Source organism: Rhinopithecus bieti, unplaced genomic scaffold (assembly GCF_001698545.2).
Source record: "Rhinopithecus bieti isolate Rb0 unplaced genomic scaffold, ASM169854v2 scaffold_76, whole genome shotgun sequence".
NCBI lineage: Eukaryota > Metazoa > Chordata > Mammalia > Primates > Cercopithecidae > Rhinopithecus > Rhinopithecus bieti.
In genome coordinates, this window is record NW_016803343.1 from 2,809,695 (window position 1) to 2,828,512 (window position 18,818).

At 37.6% G+C, this 18,818-nt stretch overlaps 1 protein-coding gene and 1 long non-coding RNA gene across 3 annotated transcripts in view; one reads left to right on the plus strand and one right to left on the minus strand.

The window, feature by feature from the left end:
- Positions 1 to 18,818, plus strand: part of PEX5L (peroxisomal biogenesis factor 5 like) — a 186,139-nt gene that overhangs the window by 44,338 nt on the left and 122,983 nt on the right. The window lies entirely within an intron of this gene.
- Positions 7,475 to 18,818, minus strand: part of LOC108532852 (uncharacterized) — a 23,510-nt gene continuing 12,166 nt past the window's right edge. Inside the window, exon 3 of the long non-coding RNA XR_001886567.1 lies at positions 7,475 to 7,833. This is a non-coding gene — a long non-coding RNA (uncharacterized LOC108532852). The remainder of the gene's footprint in view (positions 7,834 to 18,818) is intronic.

Consider the following 18,818-nt stretch of genomic DNA (forward strand, 5'->3'; position numbering starts at 1 on the left):
GGCAGGAACTGGTCTTAACGTCCACAAGGACTCATCATCATCTCTCTGAACCAGGGGCGTTTGCTGAATGCAAACACGTGCCTGTTCTTTGTGTATACTTAAAGAGTAGTTCTATATCTAAATTCTGCTCCAAACTATAAGGTTTGATCCTATGAAGTTACCAGTATTTGACACCTTCTGACTTACCAAAAAATAAATGGCAACTTCACAAGATGCAACCTAATACAATATGAACTGTAAAATAAATGTAATATAGAATATGAACTGAAAATAAATGCAAAATTCTTTATACTTAGCTCTCCTCTTTTGTCAAATAAATTTTAAATGAGGAATCAATTTTTAGGTTTTCTATATTTAGATTTAAGTACTTTGAGGATTTTTCCATCGCAGATTTTCCATCCTTGAAACAACTTGCACAGAATTGACTCTGATCTGCTGCCCCCTGCTGTCAGCTAGGGAAGCAACCTGATTTTTAACTGTTGAGGAGGCTAGAGCTAATCCTTTAGACAAAAAAGAAAATCAGGGTTTCTAAACATGTGACTTAGGATTATCCCTTGTTTGGGGTAATCCTTGCCAGTACTTTTCCCCATTCGAAGACTATTGAGACTTGATGGGATAAGTCATTATCATGTGAGCCCTACTGGCCTGACATGTTTCCCTTTTTGGATATAACTTAACAGTTAGAAAAGAAGGATAGAATTGCAGCTGGACTCTCAGTAACTCACACTAATGACAGGGACAGCTGTTTACAAATTTCAGTCATCAGACTAAGGAGAATGTATAGAAAGGTAATGGCATGGAGGGGCTTCAAGCCTGGATCTTGATGATTTTGCTGGAGAGAGTTAGGATTTAATTGCCTTCCACAAAAACTGGGGCTTGTGCTCCAGTAGTTTTGTTCTTTATGTGATAAAACGGAATGAGTATAAGCCAACTCTAGGTCTTCGCCCTCAATTTTTCTCTGTCATATCAAAAGGGACTGCTGGGTTTTTATGAGAACCACTGAGTTTTAGATCTAACACAGAACTGTGCTGCCAGTGGTAACTGATGGTTGCTTGCAGGAAATGACAGAAAATGCTTAAAATTCAATCCAGAATCAATTGGAGAGTTGACATTGTAACTCAGATACACAACTGTTTAAATGCTGTCCCCTCACTACCGATCGCTTGTTGTAAATGGTTTTTAAAGGCCCCTCTACACATTGTTCGAAGCTTGAGCTGGGAAGGAAGGGTGTGTGTTCCCAAGAGGCCCTAGCACTGTCTCGGTCCCCACCCTCAGCCATTTGTGAATAGCTCTTTGTCTCCTGGAACCTCCTCCAAAGGGGTGGGTACAGGTGTTCCCAGTTGGGTCACAGGCTGAAAATGTTGAGAATGGCTATTCTGAATTATGGTTGTAATTTAATCCAGCAAATATTATTGAGCTTCTATCTGTAATAAAGTAGGCTCTGGTGATGCAGGAGCATAAAGCCCACCCAAAGGCTCACAATCTGGCTTCCTATAAGTGCAAACAAACTGGTTTTACTCAACTATTACTGAAGTAAAGAGAATTGTTAGCAAATGCTAAACAATTATATGAAAAAAACAGGCAGATAGTCCCTGGACCCACTGATCAACCTTAACGTAAATAAAAGTGGGGAAACAAGACCTGTGCATTCAAATGCATTGCCTGAATTGGGATGTGCTGGAAGCTTAACATACAGAGTGACTTTCAAAGATTTAGTCCCAGAAATATACACTTCATTAATAATATTGTATGATCACATGTTGAAATGATAATTTTTTGATATGTTGGGTTAAATAAACTATTACAATAAAAAAGAAAATTATTGGCTAAAACTTCCCCCATTTAAACTGCAAACTAGTGTGCTAGTGACATGAGCATTTGCTACAGTTTACACTATTTCTCACCATATGAAAACCAAAATCTTTAACTTAGCTCACAAGGCTACACAAACGATGCCGAAGGGCAGGTTTTGTTTTTTTAATATCCAATTCCTTGCAGATTGATGATTTTCTAAAAACAATAACAATTAATTTTTCAAATAAACGAAATAAAAAAAGTCACACAAAATGCAAGCCCAATTTTATTGTCAGTTTAACAAACATAAAATTACTTTGTGAAATGGCTATAAAAATTTCTACAATGTAGACTTCCAATTTTTATACTCGCCTCATCCCCAACAGGGTAGCAAACAGTTCACGGTCCATATACCACTCTTTGAGTGACACAGGCTAGCCGCTGCCTACCTCTCCCTATCCCTCTCTGCAGGCAGCCACACTAGCCTGTTTCCCTTCTTAGAACATGCCACTCCCCTTACACTGGCAGGACTCCCAACCCCTCTTTGCCTAGTTAATCAGAACCATCTTTCAGATCTCAAGCCACAAGCCTCTGTCTTTACCCTGACAGGCTAGACCCTAGTCAGGGTCCCTGTCTGTGCTCCACTGTACCATGTGCTTCTCTTTATCACACGTTTCACCATTTGGAGGAACCTGACTCCTTCACTAAGCTGTGGGCTTACAGTGATGGTATCAGTCTTGCTCACCAATGATCCCAAATGCCTAGGACATACTACATGCTCAATAAATACTTGTTTAATTAATAGATAATTAAAATATAATTTGAGCTCACAAAATTCAAACTTTCATTTTGTAACTGAGAAAACTAACCTACAGAGAGTTTAAGCAATTTGCTTAAAATTTCCAAGGATATATATATTCAAAACTAAGACCCAGATCTGCGTAAGTCCACAGCATTACTTTTTTCCTAAACACACTAAAATGGGGCATTACCCAGAAATTATAAAAACTGTTTTGGATGGTGGCCATTTCTATGAGTTGAACCCATTTCCAAAATTATCCAGAAAGTTTACACAATTAAACAATATTTTATTTTGTATCTACTCATTCATTTCACAGATATTTGTTGAACACCTACCATGTGGCAGGCATTACTCTAAATGTTGTGAATGTGGCAGTTGTGTAGAAAGCCCAGGGTTTCCTGAACAGCCTCATTCTAGTGGGAGAGACAACAGCAAACACAGAAAAAGACCCATAGTTGGTGATAAGTCCTTTGCACAGAATTAGCACAAGATAAAGGGATAGAGGGACTTTGAACAGAATTAGCACAAGATAAAGCGAAGGAGGGACTATTTTGGATGATGTAATCAGCAAGCCCATCTGAGGAGGTGATGCTTGAATTGAGACCCGAATATGAAAAGTGGTCGAGGAGTTCTGGTGGAAGGCAGAAGGGACGGCAACTGCAAAGCTTTGAGGTGGGAACAAGCCTTAGTAAGTTCCAAGAACAGCAAGTGTGGCTGGGCAGGAGGGGGTTCTGACTCCAGGATGAATGAGGAAGTAGGATCCAATCTTGGCTGGCTGGTCCGAGGGCACTGATGTAATCTGATTTGGCTTTTCCTCTGGTTGTTAAGGAGAGCACTGTGGGGTCAGATGGAAACAGGCCAGCAGCAAGAGGAGTCCAGGTGAGAGATGAGAGTAGGGTAGCAGCAGTGGTGGTAGCGAGAAGTGGTCACATTCAAGATTTGTTGACTCTGCTGATGGATTGGATATTGCAGGTGAGGAAAAAAGAGAACTTGGGATACTTGCGAGGCTTTTTGACTTGAGCAATTGAGTGAATATTAGTGCCAAAAACAGAAATATTGGAAGACTCAGGAGAAACATTTGGAGGGGGGAGATTGGTTTTAAATCAAGAGTAAAGTCATGTGTGGAGTAAATAGCACACAGTGTAGACCACAGAGAGAAAACAATTTTCAATATGGTCTATCAGAAACTTTGTGATGCTGACATTTTCTCTAATAATTTTACCTGTGCTTATATGTTGTGATATATTAAGCATGTGAATAAGAAGATTTGGGCAGAGTATTAGACAGGATAATTAAATCAAATATTGAAATATTAATACTTTTTAAGAATATTGGTATCATTTTTGTTTGTTTTGCCTAATATCAAGTTAATTTTCCTAAATTTACAGATAGCGAGTTAAAACTGTTCCTTGTTAATATGTAGCACTATTTACAAAACTATTTATTACAGCAATGATTCTAGTGTCAAAATAGGAAGTAATCTAAATTGTCATCAATAAAGTAAATATATTCTTATAACCAAATATTATTATGCAGATACAATGAAAATAAATTTTTTATGCACTGATATTGGAAAATCTTTAAGATGTATCCAGTAATAAAGGCAAAGTATACAATAATTGGTACAGTATGTTACCTCTTGTCATTAGAAGGGTAGGAAAATAAAAATATGTATACAATCTGTGTTCACTTGCATGAACATAAAGAAACTCTGGAAGGACACATAAAAAAACTAACCACAGTGTTTATTTACGGACAGGGCATGATGGATGGGTGAGCTAGGTAGATGGGGAATACGGGTGTGAGGAGGATTTTCTACTAGATGCCTTTTTTAAATTTTTGAACGATATCAATGTAACACCTATTCAAAAAAATTAAATTAAGAAAAATAACATTAGGCAGAGTTTAAAGAATGACCAGAATTATTATTGAAAACACACTGTGCTGCCAATAGAAACTTTTTAAGCAAGGCACTTCCACTGGCCTCTGAGCAGCCTCCCTGGGAAAGGGAAGATGAGCTTCTGATGTAAACTCTTTCCTCCTTTGGACTTTCTAATTCTTACCTCTCAGATTCTGCACTCAGCCTTCCAACGTGGGTAAGAAAGAGAGTTGAAATGTCTAGAATCTAATATGAAAGTGATAAATAAATAATCTTATTATATTTGCTTGATTGTTTTCTTCTTACTTTGCCAAGTTAAGTGCTTTGCAGTACTTTTTTAGAATTCATTTACTCAAAAAAATTATCTCTTAGGTGAACATGCTGCTCTGTACCCTAAAATATAAAAATTAATTTAATTTCTGTTGACTCTCTTGATACTTTTAAGATATAGGGAGGCAAGGAAATGCCATCCTTTTCGCAGGTGAGTGTATTTCCATGGTCCTAAGAGATTATTAGGATCATAGAAATGCAGGTAAGTATATTTCCATGGTCCTGGCCTGAAATGGCTCAGGGCTTAATAAGAATAGTACATGCAATTTGCCAGTTTAGAAGGTGAAATCCACTTGCATCCATTGCCTTTCTAGGTAATAAGGATCAGATTTCACTTTTAGAAAAGACAGTTTGTCTCTCTTCTTACAGTGAGTGTTTACCGTGGTAAGAGTATGAAGTAAATTATTTCAGCTTTGCGTTTAGGTTTAAAAACATGCTTTCACTCGTTTATTCATTCCAAAAACATCAATCCTCTCTCAGGGACTAGACGTTGATGATAGGAGCGAGGGAGACATGAAGATGACTCGGCTTTGGGCCCCGTCCCAAGAAGGTGGCATCTAGCTGGGGAGTAATGGCATGGCCATAAATAACACAGTACATGGCAGAGATGATCGGTGTCTTAGGAAAGGTTCAGATAAAGAGCTCTAAGGAGACAGGTATCAGCTGAGTTGGCAAAGCAACAAAATCTCATCTCGAGTCCCAGGCAAAGGTCACAGATGTGGTCTAGGTCAAACCTATCCCCGATAGTGAAGCCTGAAAACCTAGTCTGAGAGCGGCTTTTTAACCCAGTGTGGCAGCTGAAGGATATCTCTTGATTATATATCTTAGTTTTGAGGTTTTTCTAAGTCTTCGAAGTACATTGCTCACTCTGATGCCTGAGTAGGTTTTGATATTCACTGCCGACATAAACATGATTTCACCTTAGAAATAAATTTAGTTCCGTTTTTTCCTGCAAGTAAACAAGGTCAGTAACTCCCGTTAGTCCAGTTGCATAGATGAAAATTGGCTAAAACTTCATTTAAAATAACCGCTAATACTTTTTAAACACTTACTATGCTTACTTTATAAGCATTGCTTCATGTAGTTCTTACATCAGACTTAGAAGTTAGACAGTTATTACTGTGCTCATATTACAGATGAGAAAATAGAGACATAAAGAAATTATCTATAGTCATACTACTACTAAGTGGGAGAGCTAGGAGTTCAGTTTTGATCTGTGTGATTTCAGACTCATGATCTTAAGCCTTATGCCAGTGATTTTCAAACGTTAGCATGTATAGAATCACTTGAAGGGGTTATTGAAACACAGCTTGATAGTTTCACCCCGAGTTTCTAATTTAATGGTTTGAGAGTGGGCTACAAGAATGTGCATTTCTAACCAGTTCCCCTGTGATACTGATGCTGAGGCTGCTGATGCAGGAGTTGCACTTTGAGAAATCCTGCACTCTGCTACACTTCTACCAGTGCTAGTTTCCCCAGTGTTCTTTGGAGGAACTTGAACCCAATCTCACTGGATAAATATTTATGCCAATTCTCCCTTTATTGGAATAATCAATAATTCACTAGAGATCTTTGAACAGACTAACTCACAGAGATTTAAAGCAAATATTCAAAATATTAAAATTCCCAATTAAATAATTCATTTTCTATGAAATGAATATGGAATTCTTTTTCATTAAGGGCAAGGCTGATCGTTCTACATGAATTATGAAGATTTTTAAATTAGTTGAATAACATTCTGATCACAGCTTATAATAATTTCAGTGCATATTTTGTCCTTCAAACAGACATATGATATGAGAATTAAGAAAAGGGCCAGGCGTGGTGGTTCACAGCTGTAATCCCAACACTTTGGGGGGCCAAGGTGGGCAGATCACTTGAGACCAGGAGTTCGAGACCAGCCTGGTCAACACGGTGAGACCCCGTCTCTACTAAAAATATAAACAATTAGCCAGGCATGGTGGCATGTGCCTGTAATCCCAGCTACTGGGGAGGCTGAGGTGGGAGAATGGCTTGAACCCGGGAGGCAGAGGTTTGCAGTGAGCCGAGACCGCACCACTGCACTCCAGCCTTGGCAACAGAGCGAGACTCCTTCTAAAAAAAAAAAAAAAAAAAAAAAAAAAAGAGGAAGCACTCAAATTCTAAAAGCAGCACTGGACAATCAGGAGAAAGCTATCTTCCTGGCACATTTAAATAAAGGAAGAGGTGTTTATCTTACATCCCGCTGTTGTCTCTTCCCATAGCATCTTGTACTTTCTCCTTAATGGCATTTACCATCCTTGAAATTATTTGAGTAATATCTCTCATCTCTTCCAAATCCTAAACTCTACAAGGATTACATCTGTCTGTCTTGTTTGCCACATTCCCCCAGCCTGGGACAGTGCTTGGCAATATTTGTTGACTGGCTGATTTACTGCTCCGTGATCCATAATCTTACAAGCAACAAATCATAATCCCAGCAGTTACAAGTCCGTCTAGTGAGCTCCAGAGAGAACTTTTTATAGAATACACATTATGTGTTGGGGGTGTGGGGGGTGAGGAGAGGAGAGATAATTATGTGAATGCAATATGTTTTTGCGCCCCATTGCTAAGCCTTTTCTCGAAGCACATCTCTGAGATGTCTTCTTCCTGTTAAATGATTTCTGGGCTGGAATATAAAGAAAACACACTTTGCTTGAGAGAAACTAGAGTTTAATGAGGCAAAAAATAAAAACATCTTATGAATCCAATCCAGCTGTGTGGATATTTCCTGCCAAAAGGTGTAGGAGTTGGAGTAGTAGGGGATGCACATGAATGCAAATGCAAATGAATGTCTAGAGGCCCAGATGGACTGCAGGCTATATCAGGACGATCCAGTGTCTGTGTTCTCATTGTCATGCTCCAGATGACACAGTAGCTGGTAGCTGTCCCCACCATTGTACACCAAGGGAGAGGATGCTGACTGAGTCATCTCTCTCAGATTCTTAGATAACATATGTCTCTCTTCACTTTCGTAGCTCTTGGATGACACTTGATAGGTTACAAAGTACTGGAAGAATAGTTGTAAAGATCAAGAGGTTAGACTTGAAAAACTTCAGATGAACTCTAAGCAAATAATTGAACAGAATACATTTGTGATTTAGTTCAAATGTGAGTTACCAACATCAGAAAGATAGAAACTATTTGCGCAGACTGATTCTTTAAGGAAAAGCCTTCATTCTGCGAGTTCCTTAAGCACCTGTTTGATTTACATGATGATGTTTGTTGTATTGTGCTCTAGTGTGATGTGCTATTGGCTAATGTGAAAAGAGATACTTTTGGCTGATGTGATGCTTTTGGCTTACTGTGTTTTCCACATTACCCAAGAGCATCACGTTAGAGTCCTAAAATTCCCATTTATTACCATACCTCCCTTAAAGATATTTTTAGGACTTCATTATGTTACCAAGTACCACCTTTTAGGGTACAGTTTCCTAGGGGATTTATTTCTGGAAGAGCTGTATGTGTCTTGAGCAATTGGTTTGCTTTCTATCTTAAGAAAACCAAAAACTTGTGTAATTGATTAGGGTTCAGTGTCCTTGGTTACTAGTAAGAGGCGTAGGAAAATGGGGTATCATTGTTTTCTCCTTTGTAAAAAAACTTTATACTGTGTAAAAAATACTGTGTATGTATTATACTGTGTATACATTGTGTTTTCTTTTTCTATTTTATTAATTTTAAAGTTAATTTATATTCATTATGTAGCAAGGTACAAATAAATTCATTCAAAAATACTTTCTGAGCATTTATTAAGTGCCAAGGACTCTTTTAGATGATGGGGATTCCATATTGAACAAAATTAATGTGGCTCCTGTACTTATGGAGCTTAAGTTTGTAAAGACATGAAAAGTTTATTAAGGCATGTCTTGAGAGTAGATATGTATTCTCCCAGTGATCTTGGGAATATAGTTTAACCTCTCTGAACAGATCTCCTTTTCTAAAATAGAACAGGATAATACCTTTATTTTGTAAGATCAAACACATAATGTACACCTGTTAACCTGTTATATGAAAGGTTATCTGTTAATGCCTATCCCTTTTCCCACTTAGAAACATAATATATTTTTTTCAAATGTGTCTGATTTAAACTCTGCATCACAAAAATGGATGTTTCAGATCCTCACTTAAAGCTGAGGGATGGATGCTTACACACAGATTTAATTTTATAAAAGGCCCAACCCAACTCAATCAAGAAGAGATTGAGAAGGGAGAGAAAGAAACTTGAGTAAATTTCCCTCTAAAAAGAACAGGATGAAGAAAGGAGAAACCACCTGGAGGGGAGCACACTGGTTCTGGTTGGGAAGAGAGATGACAGACAGACAAAATGGAGGTTCCACTCAGATCAGAACTGTGAGGCTCCCTCTTTCCACTCCATTCAGTTTTGCCTCCAGAGAATAAATGTGAGAGCAGGGAGCCTGAAGGAACACCTCCTTCTTGTTTTCCTAATGGACATTTTGCCAGGTGTCTCTCCACAGAGTTAAGAAAGGTAAGCACTTCTAACACTTAACTATCTTTAAAAAGTTGGCCAAGCACAGTGGCTCATGCCTGTAATCTCAACATTTTGGGAGTCTGAGGCAGGTGCATCAGTTGAGGTCACTTGAGGTTCGAGACCAGCTTAGCCAACACGGTGAAATCCCGTCTCTACTAAAAATACAAAACTTAGCTAAGCATGGTGGCACACACCTATAATCCCATCTACTTGGGAGGCTGAGGCAGTAGAATTGCTTGAACCCGGGATGCAGAGGTTGCAGTGAGCTGAGATTGCGCCACTGCACTCCAGCCTAGGCAACAGCACGAGACTCCATCTCAAAAACAACAACAACAACAACAACAAAAAAAAAAAAAAAAAAAAAAAAAAACAGCTATTTGTTTTTTGTCTTCTTGCCTCAAAGATAGAGTTGAGTGTGGAAGTGCCTGCTTGTATGTCCAGATCATGACCGCCTACTCAAGGCACATCGACTGCTCACCCAATGGCAGCCTAACCTATTTGCAGACAAATTACTCAAGAGGAAAAAAAAACATTCTGCTAAAGTCTGACCCTGCATTCCTAAGCAGAATGGAGCCGGAGTTCCATCAAGTGTGACTCAGCGGTGCTTGTGAAAGAGCCCCTAATCATTTGCCAAAATGCAAGACTGAGCCCCTAACAACGAGTAAGTCTGGGAAAGGTTTTCACAAGCCTAAAAATGATTTCTATTTAGCTCATACGTATTTATCAAGTACCTAGAGAGAGGCAGCTTGCTGTGGTAGTGGGAAGATCTCCAGCTTCAAAGTTAAGCAAACCCAGGTTCAAATCCCACCACTGCCACTTTAACTTAAGTATTATTAAAGGAAGTATTAGAACCTACTTTGCTGGAGTGTTGCAAGGATTCTATTTGCTCTCCCACACAAAGAGTTTGGCAGTGTCTTGTTACTTCCCTGACCTTGCGTTTCCATTTTACTGGTTACTGGTGTACACTGGTGTACACACACACAAAAACAATCCAGGATGTACAGATATGAAGCCACTAGAGCATAGAATGAGGCAGTACTTGACGAAGTCTTAGAATCTGTGGAATATTCTTCCAAATCCACAGCTGTCCTTAAGCTGGCCTGAGATATATAGTACATTGGAGAATTGAGTAGAACTTGAGGACTCTGAAAAACATCTCGTATGTTTTCATTCTGTAAGAACCCTTTTATTTTATTCTCTACTGTCTGTGGATGTGTCACAGGAGTGTCCACAAATACACATCAATTGTAGCATAGTGCTTATACCATTGAAAATTCATGGTATTTGCTGTCTTGCCCAAGATAAAGGAGAGATGAGGGAGAAAGAAGAAAAAAAGAAAGAAGAAATTATTGATTCTCAAATGCCCACAATATTAACTTCCTGCACTGGGTTCTTTGGCTACAACACTGTGAAATGGGTATCATTATTCTCATTTTAACAGATGAGAACAGAGAAGCTCAGAAAGGCAACCTTGCCACGCCCTTCTAAGTGGGAGTACTAGGACTGAAACTTAGGCTTTTTGCCTCCTTGGTCCAGAGAGAGGTAGAAAGGGAGTTTTACTAATGAGCCACTTCAGTGACACTTTAAAAAGCTACTGCACCACACTGTCTTCAAGAATTTTATTTTAACATAAAACTATCACAGTGCCTTCTAGAAGAAAGAACATAAATTTGAAGGTCAGACGTACCTATTCCCAAATCCTGGATTTTACCATACCCACCAAATGTGTGACCTGTATAAAAACATGAACATATCTAGATTTTGCTACTTGGAATCCGTATGCTTTTGCCCAAGAAAAAAATGGATGACAGTGGAAATTGTGAAGTACCGCCAAGTAGAACCTAGCGCTAGTAGAGGATCATGGCTGACAATATGGGCCTAAGTATACACAAACTTGACTTGTAATCCAGCTCTAATGAGAGGCAATAAAACCTAGTAGTTAAAAGCACAGACCCTGAGGCCAGACCCTGGGTTCTGTCCCACTCTGAGGCTTACTAGTTCTTCCCAGTTAACCTCTCTGTGTCTCAGTTTCTGCATCTTTAAAATGGTCATAATGAAAGCATATACCTCAAAGAATTGTGATTTAGGTACCGTCATGCTCCACATAAAGACGTTTCAAGGCGGGGCACGGTGGCTCATGCCTTTAATCCCAGCATTTTGGGAGGCCAAGGCAGGTGGATCACCTGAGGTCAGGAGTTCAAGACCAGCCTGACCAACATGAAGAAACCCCATCTCTACTAAAAATACAAAATTAGCCGAGTGTGGTGGTGCATGCCTATAATCCTGGCTACTCAGGAGGCTGAGGCAGGAGAATCGCTTGAACCCAGGAGGCGGAGTTTGCGGCGAGTCGAGATCACGCCATTGCACTCCAGCCTGGGCAATAAGAGCGAAACTGCATCTCAAAAAAGAAAGATGTTTCAGTCAACAACAGACCACATATATGACAGTGGTCCCATGAGATTTTAATGGAAATGAAAAATTCCTATCACCAATGACATCATAGCAGTGCTAACGTCATAGCTCAATGCATTACTCACTTGTCTGTGCTGCCAGCTGTACAAGCCTAGCATGTACAATTATGTCCAGTATATAATACTTGATCATGACAATAAACAACTATGTTGCTGGTTTATACATTGACTTAACTATACATTTTATCATTATTTTAGAGTATACTCCTTCCGCTTATTAAAAAAAAAAAAAAAAAAAAAAGTTAGCTGTAAAACAGCCTCAGGCAGGTCTTCCAGGAAGGATTCCTGAAGAAGACATTTTTATCATAGAAGATGACAGATCCATGCATGTTATTGCCCCCAGAAGACTTTGCAGTGGACAAGATGTGGAGGTGGAAGAGAGTGACACTGAAGATCCTGACGCTGTGTAGGCCTAGGCTAATGAGCGTGTTTGTGCCTTAGTTTTTAACAAGATTTTTTAAAAGAAGAAAAGAGAAAGAAATCTAAAAATAGAAAAAAAAAACTTATAGAATAAGGATACACAGAAATATATTTTTTTACAGTCGTACAATGTGTTTGTATTTTAAGCTAAGTGTTATTACAAAAGGATCACAAAAGATTTTTTAGGCCAGGTGTGGTGGTTCACTCCTGTAATCCCAGCACTTTGGGAGGCCGAGGCGGGTGGATCACCTGAGGTCAGAAGTTCGAGACCAGCCTGGCCAACATGGTGAAACCCCATCTCTACTAAAAATACAAAAATTCGCTGGGAGCGGTGGCGTGCACCTGTAATCCCAGCTACTCAGGAGGCTGAGGCAGGAGAATCACTTGAACTTAGGAGGCAGAGGTTGCAGTGAGCCAAGATCATGCTACTGCACTCCAGCCTCGGTGACAGAGTGAGACACTGTCTCAAAAAAAAGGGGGGGGCGTGTTAATTTAAAAACTTATAAAGTACAACAGTTACAGTAAGCTAAGCTTAATTTAGTTATTGAGGAAAGTAATTTAGTGTAGCCTAAGGATACAGTGTTTATAAAGTCTACAGTAGTATACAGTAATGTCTCAGGCCTTCAAACTCATTGGCTCACCCGAGCAGTTTCCAGTCCTGCAAGTTTCATTCATGGTAAGTACCCGATATTGGTGTACCATTGTTTATTTTTATATTATATTTTTACTGTACATTTTCTATGGTTAGATATGTTTGGATACACAAATGCTTACCATTGTGTTATAATTGCATACAGTATTCGGTACAGTAACATGCTGTACAAGTTTGGAGTCTAAGAGCAATAGGTTATACATACAGCTTAGATGTATATGAGGCTATATCATGTGGGTTTTGGTAAGTACACTCTATAGTGTCCACACAACGATGAAATTGTTTAATAGTACTTTTCTCAAACTGTATCCCTGTCATAAAGCAATGCATGACTGTACTATCAAAATATACATGAAGCATATAGCACAACATCTGGTATATTTTAGATGCTTGATAAGTGATTATTACTACTACTACCATTACTACTAGTGCTGCTGTTACTAGGCTACTGGCTTTGATTTAAGTTATTCTCTCTGAGCTTCAAGTATCTCTTTTGTGAAATGAGGATATAATGGTATCCACTTCAAAGAGGTGTTTGTGAGATTCAACTGGAAACTTTATAACATGCTGAATACCATTTTGGTAGTTATTTTTATTAACTGGATGTTCTGATGCCCATCTCTTCTTTGGACCATCACACTCTTCAAATAAGTTTACAGTTCTGAGTAGTTTCTTTAGAAGCAGAAATTGTTATATTCACTGTCACACACCAAATAAAGAAGTGCTCTATTCCTGGAGGCTTCAAAGTAGAGAATGCATCTGATACACAGCCATCTTCTCCAGGGGTGACCTTTATAAACACCCTCCATGTGCCTCCTTTATTCTCAGATTGTTCAGGAAATTGTTTAATTCAGAAAGTCAAAAACTGCTCTCTACCTTCCTCCAGGCAGAACACATAAGCACTTTATTTTCACATAATCCATCGCTACAATTTTCAACTTTTTCCAATAATCTTCAAAAATTGAGTGACTTTTCTGCACATCTCTCATCACTAAGATAATTTGTGTTGGTTTCAATACCACTGAACATGAATGTACTAGTTCTTCCTTAAGGCATCTTTGATTAAAGTTATAGTTTCTTCTCTTTTATTTTATTTAATCTCTATGCCAGCAAGGTCTTCCTAAATCTTCAGATCCAGAAAAGATTGAGCCAAGGCACTACTGCACTGTAAAATTCAAAACCTCCCATCCCAGCACTGCCTCACAAGATTTCTTTGGATTCTGGGGATGCTAACTTCTCTGACTATGAGTTCCTGCTTCTGCTATATCAAAGTTTTTTTGTGGATTTTTAAAAAATCATTCAACAAATATTTGAGTACCTACTCTGTGTCAGGTGGTTTTTTTGGCTTTACATGTATAACACTGAGCAAAGCATACAAAGAAATCACTTCCTTGTCTTCTTCCACACTTTGTCAATGTGAGTGCAAAACTTGGCTCCATTCTCAATCACAAGCAAAAAGGCTGCATCTTATAGAAGGTATTTACATTAAATTATTTTATTTAATTAGATAATGTAGAGGATATTTTTTAGCCAATCTTCTGTCTTTCCTTTCTCCCTGTCCAAACTGCTACTATATTTTAATTTAAAGTAAATATGATTTTCAGTATCCCTACAAAGGCTTTGCAGAAAATTTAAAAATGTCCCATGGCTGAGCCATAAACTCATAACAACCTTTCTTTTGGCTACAGAGATCAAAAGTTTTGAAATTATCACTGAGGAGAACTCCATTAAATTCCTAACCAGGAGCCATCACCATCCCTAGTCTTTGCCTCGGATGTTAGTGGAGAGGTTTGGGAAGGAGATGGTTTTATCCTTCTGTAACCTGACTTTGGAAGAAACCTCAAAGAGTCTTAGGCAGATATATCACCTATCAGTCCATTCATGCCTTCATTCATCCATCCAGCAAGACTTCATTTAACACCTTTGTGCCCACATGACTTTGTGACAACACAAAATAGAATGAGAACCAATATCCAACTTTAAGAAAATCACAGTATAGACTTCAATTTAAAAAAAAAAAAAGTGGTGATTGAGCTGAATCTGGAAGAATATGTGTAATTCACCAGGTAAAGATGACAAGAAGGGAATTCCAAGTGAAGGAAACAGCCTCTGCAGAGAGAGAACACAGTAACTTGGACCTCTACAGACTTAATGTGTAATGGTGAGTAGGGTAGTAGAGCTAGCTGGTGTAGTACTGTGGGGGAGGAAGTGATGGAAGAAGAGCTTGCACATCAAAGTAAAGAAAAGGGCTCCAAGAGTCCCTTTCCTCAAGACCATTCCATGATGCCAAGCAACTCTTACAGTTTGGACTATCGTCTGTGGAACTTTGGCACCCTGTAATAAGAGTGACATTCTAACAGCCATGTTTGCACCTAAGGAGATGTTTGCTATCTAAAACACCAATCTCTGTTAATCAAAGAAAAGATCCAGTTGGTGTGTTTTTATCAGTCCTTGCTCTTGCCTGTGCAGTCACAAATATCATATACAGAGAAATCATATTTATAAAAGATCCTAGAGTTCTAAAGTGTATAATTTCATTGCTCATTTTAGAAAAGGAGAAAGAGATAAAAATGTTAACATGATATGATGTAACTTAAAAATAAAATCATCGACATTCACAGACTCTAAGCTGAAAAAAACAAATAAATAAAATTTTACGGTACTAATTAAAAGAGACCTAGCTAGACAATGAATTCTGTAATATATGAATCCAAGTTAAGTTCTTGCAAAAACTGTCAGTCACTTTCTTCGCTTACTGTGACATAGTTTTTGTTTTATTCTTGTAGCAAAAAACACTATGATATTAAAATATCCAAATGCAAGAAATACATTTCTATTTCCAAGTAAATATTCTCTAAGAAAATAAGCAACTTTTAATAAGGAAAAATGCAAACATCTTTATTTTCACTTTTCAAAGAAAAGCTCAAACTCTAAGCCTACTGAGCAAATTGTTTTAAGTTCTTGAGAGAAAAAGAAAAAACATGTCTGCAATTTTAAATCTTGATGAGTTAAATATAAAAGCCCTACAACAGATCAGGTTAAGTTTTACTGAAACTTAAAATCTCTTAAAATAATTTGCAATGAGATCTTTAAAGAAGTTTATTATAAATGGAAACAAAACCAAAAAATGAGTCCATATTTTTATACCATTGAATAAATTACTGGTAGACGTATAATTTAGAACTAAAGTAACTGTGATGGCCTAAGGAAAGGTAAGCCTTTGAAATAACTTCCTTCTGTGACCTTGGTGGCAACACTTTGAGAAAATCAGCCGTTAAGTATAAGAAATTAAAACAAGTCTCTGTGTTTTAAGTCTAGCAGAAGAAATACCATACAATTTTGATTAATGAGAACACTCAAAGGCATTTGGCTATTCTAATTAGCTGAAACTTTTCATCACCTCAAGACTCACTAAAGGGAACAAAACACCTTCTCTTAGTAGCAAGTCTTTCTAACGTGTGAATACTTCATTCTACATTACTAAGTACAATATGCTAAACCTAATTTTTTCTTTGAAGGACGAGGATATTACAGGCCTGAGGGCTATTACCCACTCATCTTTCCTTAATGGATGGTTCCTTAGATATAATTGTCAGAGTTGGGGCTGGATATATATTGACTGTGGACCATGACTTGGAATCTTTAGAATCCTTTAAACGAATTGGTTTGCTTGGCACTTTTTTCCTAAACATGACATTTTTTGGAAAAAATAATTGAGAATGCTGGTTAATCAGGTTTTTTGTCTTATTGTACTTCAACAGGTTATATGTGACTAAAAGGATATATTGTGATATTATTAATAGGGGAGTGGAGATTAGAGCAATTCTAAATTTTCAAACATAAATTCTAGTAGGCTTAAAAGATTCTGAGATTTCTTTAATTCAGTGTTTATAGGAATAGCTTCAGTGTAGGACTTAAAAACCTCTTCTACTTTCTGAGAACCTTTTAAAAGTTTAATTTAAATAAATAGCATAAGTTTATGTAGAAATAACTAGGATCTTAAAGGATTAATTTTTTGTATGTATAACATGTACCTAGAATTAGTATAAATTTCAACCTACCTCATAAAATATCAGTATCATGTAGTTGCTTTTATCTTTGGACCTAAAAGGCCATAATTCATTATTTAGCAGATTGAACTGGGTTCAGGCCAAATCACTTTTAAATGTTAATTTAGTCTCTTTTGATATATATCTGAGAGTTAGAAAGAAGAAAATGTAGGGGTTAGCAGGGAGTCCATTTGTAGCAGATTGAGAAAAACTTTATAAGCAACTTGAAACCAATATTATCAAATTACTCTTCTGTCTGTTAATAATGGCTTGAGACACAGAGTATGGGCGTATTTCCAGTACAGGAGATAGAAAGATACAGACAATTATGTTTCATGCCTAATAAAGAGTAGAAACAATCCAATACCTTTATGAACTAAATGGTCCACCAAAATGTTCTAGCCTTTCCAAATTGGAAACAAGAAGGGTGATGCCTATTTATAATTCATCAGACAAACCAGTGTACTAATTAGTAGAAATTTTGGAATTGCTTGAACTATTCCAGCAGTCTTAAAGTCTTCTATTTTGAATCCTTTCTTAGACTTTAAAAGTTGAAAGTTATCTTTTTTATTGTGATTATATAACTATGGTTGGATAGATTTCCTAACATGGTTCTATATTTGTCAATCCTAGAGCATATAAAACATTCTGTGAATTCATTAGCAATCCTACAGTACCTTGGAGTTTTGCAACTGCAACTATAATGGGCCAGATCCAGACTTGCTTTGGATTTCTATTGTTAGGAGAAGTCCATTAACTTTTTCATTACAGTGTAGCATTATCAAGTTACTATTTCAAATTATATAAATAGTCCTTTCAGATTCTATGCACTCCCAAATACGCATAGAAAATAATTTACTCAGCTAATAGGATTTTGCTGATTTATAACATTATTAGAACATATTGAATTCTTATTTTTACATATATTACTTACTTTATCCTCACAAAAACTCTGCCATGTCAGTGAGGCAGTTATTTGTATCATTGGCACTCTCCAACTTAGAGAAGAAAAGATTTCTGCCCAAGATCACACAAGAAAGTATTATTGTTTCTGAGTCTCAAACTCTGTTTCTTCACACCATGTCCCATGTTCTATCAACAGAAACCCTGCCTAACCTCAGCAAACACATATATATAAAGCTATGTTGCCACATCCCACTGGGCTAGGGTATCCCTCAGCAGCTTGGAATTCATAAGCAAATAGAATAACACACGAGAAAAGGCCAGCACTTGACAACTATTTTCTTCCCCTTCTGTTTTGTCAGTTGAGGCAAACCTCTAAGAACGGAAATATGGAATATAGATTAGAACTTGAGTCTAAGCACAGCCCAGACACTGGCTTCAAAACCACTGGAATTCTTCTGTCTGGAGTGTACTACCTGGTTGTACTCACAGCCTAGCCCCTTAGCTTCATTAATGTCAGTAAGTATGGTGGGGAAGAGAATGTAGAGGGCTTTTTTCTTTTAATAAGTACTTAAATGTAGCTCCAAGAGCAAATTTCATGTCTATTGACATTTTTAACAGGTGTTCTACAGTTGAAATGAATCAGTACTGTGATTATAACTAGAAAGTTTGATAGAAAAGTAAAATGAACTTGTACATCATCTGCATACCAACAGAAAGGTGAAGTATACATTTATGGTGATTAGAAAAAGGGAAAGTGGCTTTATTAAAACATTCTGGCACTCCCAGGGTTCTAACTCATCTAAAGTCCCCAACAGACATCATCTAAGCTAATGTCTTCGTTTATAAGTTGAAACGGGTCAGGCTGTGTCTGACAGCAGAGACAAGGTATAAGCCCTGCCCCAAAATATGCTGCAGAGTTATTAGCAAGAGCTTTCTTCAAATAAAATTTAAAAACTATCAGTAGTACATGATTATTTTCCAAATGTTCTTTTTTTTTTTTTTTTTTTT